General features: G+C 42.8%; 1 pseudogene; it reads right to left on the bottom strand.

Moving 5' to 3' along the window:
• Positions 1-1,292: 1,292 nt before the first annotated feature.
• On the bottom strand, positions 1,293-2,912 carry LOC102871024 (annotated as a pseudogene).
• Positions 2,913-3,678: the final 766 nt, after the last annotated feature.

The following is a 3,678-nucleotide window of genomic DNA, read 5'->3' as shown; positions in this document are numbered from 1 at the left end:
TGATCAACCTACTTAATATTTTCTCAGCTTATTTAATGTATTTTATAAATTCATTTCAAACTATGGAAGACAAAGGCTTAACAACTTATCATTATATCCCTCTTTATTACATGCACATTTTCTACTATTTCTGTTATTCCAATTTATTTTAGGCTTGCTTTACAAACTATAAATGAACTTTTTTTAGAGTGTCAAGAATTTATTCCAAATATATCTCTAGGCTTGGAGTGCTTCTCCATATATTGTTCTATGGAAATTCTCTTCCTTTGTTTTTGCTACTTATAACCTTTGCCTTTTCCCCCTCCTCCTTTTTAAAAACATATAAACATATTCAATTTTCATCCACTTTTTAAAGCTTTTCTTAAAGCCCATTTTTTTTCATTATTGTTGGTAGGTGCTTTGAGATTACATGTAACTTGCAAATTACCCAACAGACAAAAGAAGAAAACACTGTCAGATCCTTTGCCAGGCTTACAACTGTTACTATGTTTGACCCACTGTTTATAAGGTTACACTAGTTTCATTGCACAGTCTTCCTCTTTACCACTGATGCTCTACTTAAGCATAATGCCCTTCACTAGAGACCGCTTTTGGATTTTTTCTCCCCTAATAACATACCCAGAGTATGAGAGATGAAGTCTCATTATCCTAACTTCTTTGATACATTCTGGCTGTACTTTTTCCAAAGACAGGTTATGTTCATTCTGCTGACAGCCCATAATATGTTTAATATTCTGCTCTAACACCAATATTGCATTGCATCATTTCTTCAGACTTCTTTATTCACTGTCCAGCTTTGTCTTGTGTATAAGATGACTGTTATCAGGTGTAACTTAGTCTTCAAAGGTATAGCATTCATTTTTTTAAAAAATATAATGGAGATTTTATTAGGTAGAGGGGAAACATTTTTTAGCTGCATGATACAAAGGTTCCAGTTACATCAAATTCATCAAAACCTTTCCCATCTGTGTGCTAAGAGCTGCTGCCCAGAACAGAGCAGCTTTCAGGGCCTCATCCTCCACACAGGTCACGTGGCAGACAGCTGCTTTAAGGAGCTGCTTCCCACCGTCCTGCATGTGGTCAGTTCCTGGACAGTCCCGAGGCAAGGGCAGAGGGCAAGACAGTTCTCACAGAACTACTTACAGATGAACTGTCTGATTGTTCAGGAGTCTCTTACAACACTTTGTTTCATAAAATCTGAGCAGAAAGTAGGGCAAGGGGCCATGGAAGCAGTGTTGTGGGCAGGTGGAATGTCCTGCCTTGTGGAATTGTGGACAGCAGCTGTGCTCTAGTTAGGCACTGTATGAAGAGGACGACACGTTGCCACCATGGTCTGTCCAGTTACTGTGGATGAACTGTCCTGGTTTGGCTAAGAGCCCACAGGTGTGAGCCTTAAAGTAGTCCCGCTGAGCCTGAACAAGGTTGGCCGGCAGCAGCTCACGTCTGTACCCGTCGTAGAAGGAAAGTGCGGTGGTGAAGCAGGACATGGGGATGCCCATCAGGACGCCTGTGCTGATGGCCCGCCTCCAGGAGTCCTGGCAGTTTTCAACAGCAGACTTAAAGAAATCATCAAGCAGTAGATTCTGAAGGTCTGGGTTTCTATCAAATGCATCCTTTATCTTCCCCAGGAATACACTTCTGATGACGCAACTGCCTCTCCACATCAGCACAATGCCACCATAGTTGAGGGTCCAAATTCAGTGGCTGCCTGTCGTAGCAGCATGGAGCCTTGAGCGTAAGAGATAATCTTAGAAGCATAGAGGGCCTTCCAAATGACCCCCAGGAATGCTTTCTTATCTCCTCCAAATTTGGCCTTTGGATGACCCATCAGGTTTTTGCTAGCTTGTATCCTCTCATCCTTCAGTGATGACAAGCATCGAGCAAGGACAGCCTCGCCAATGAGGGTGGCAGGTATGCTGTCACAGGGTGACATGAGCTGCTGCTGGCCAACTTAATTCAGACTCAGCGGGACTACTTTAAGGCTCACACCTATGAACTCTTAGCCAAACCAGGACAGTTCATCCACACTAACTGGACAGGCCATGGTGTCAACGTGTCGTCCTCTTCATACAACGTCAATGAGGGTGACCGGTACTCCAGGGCGGAGATAGCTGTCCACTTCCCGGTGCCCCTCTGCCCCACACTGTCCCTGATCTTTGGCAGCAGATGTTTGCCATCTGTATCTTGGAACTTGAGGATATTGGCTATGATTTCAATCAGGAAGGAGTCTAGTTCTGTCTTATTCCACTCCTCAAATGCCTTTGCCATCTCGTCATGCTCCAGGCCCAGAATGTCTTTCATCAGGTGATAAGCCTCACAGATGAGAAGCATGTCACCATACTCGATCCCATTGTGAACCATCTTCACCAAGTGTCCTGCTCCCTCATCTCCCACCAGTCACAGAAGGGTTCTCCAGTTCCCACTTTTGCAGCTATGCCTTGGAGGATTATCTTAATGTGGGGCCAAGCTTCTTTGTTCTCTCCAGGCATGAGTGATGGGCCCTATCGGGCCCCAGCCTCTCCACCACCAACTCCAGTCCCCACAAACAAGATTCCCTTGGCTTTGAGGTCCCGACATCTTCTTGTGGAATCCCTGTATTCAGAATTCCCTCCATCAATGATCATGTCACCAGAAACTAACAATGGCACCTATTTTTCAATGAAATTGTCAACGGCTTGACCCGCCTTCCCAAGAAGTATGATCCTCCGAGGTGTCTTGAGCTTGGAGACCATCTCCTTCAAGGAGGGAACACCAACCACTTTCGTTCCCTTTGCCTCATTGGCAAAGAAATCATTGACTTTGGAGACTGTTCTGTTAAAAGCACAGACCACAAAGCCATGGTCATTCATGTTCAAAATTAAGTTCTGGCCCATGACGGCCAATCCAATCAGCGCAACATCAACTTCTGCCATGGCAGTGACGTGGAAGGTGGAGGCAAACAGAGATGCACGTAAAAGAGCAGAAGAGTAGAAGCTAATTTTTTTTAAGAAAAATCAATTCTCCCAAAGCATTGTCCTTCAATTTCTGGACTGATGCTTCCATGGATTTTGACTGCGGTCCCAAGTAAAATTAAATCCTTAACATCAATGTTGTCTCCTTTTGTCATTGTACTGTTTATTGCCTCTTATGTTCTACCAGTTACTTACTATATATATATATATATTTATTTCTCAAGCCTCTTAAAATAGTTCATTCTCTCCATTTCATTGGCTCCCATTCACTCCACCAGCCTAGCCAACATTCTCTAAGTTCACCTCTGAGCTTTTTATGTCTCTAATCAAATTGGCATCTGACAGACTTCATCTAACCTGGCTCTCAGAAACATTTGGCACTATTGATAAGTTCTGGTTTTTATAATTCTTTCTTCTCCTGTCTTACTCAAACCTTATTATTTAATTTCACTTTTGAGCAGGAAAATTGTACATCTGGTTTCACTCAGGAGAGACTTGAATTATGCTTTGTGAATGATGTCACATTCCTTTTTAATATCTGACCAAGATTCTTCATTATTAAATAAAATTCAATCATTAATTACAACATTAAATGTGGCAAGACAAATTTGTTAAACCACCGCTTTATCTGTTTGTTGATTCTGCTGCCATCCTGTCTTTATAAAACACAATATGCAGGATCCAAGATGGCGGCAGAGGCAGAGACAGTGTGGTGAGCTGCGGTAGT

This window comes from Elephantulus edwardii, unplaced genomic scaffold, assembly GCF_000299155.1.
Source record: "Elephantulus edwardii isolate Elephantulus edwardi_28Jun2011 unplaced genomic scaffold, EleEdw1.0 scaffold00021, whole genome shotgun sequence".
Classification (NCBI taxonomy): Eukaryota; Metazoa; Chordata; class Mammalia; order Macroscelidea; family Macroscelididae; genus Elephantulus; species Elephantulus edwardii.
Note: the sequence above shows the minus strand (reverse complement) of the source record. Positions and strands in the feature narration are given on the sequence as shown.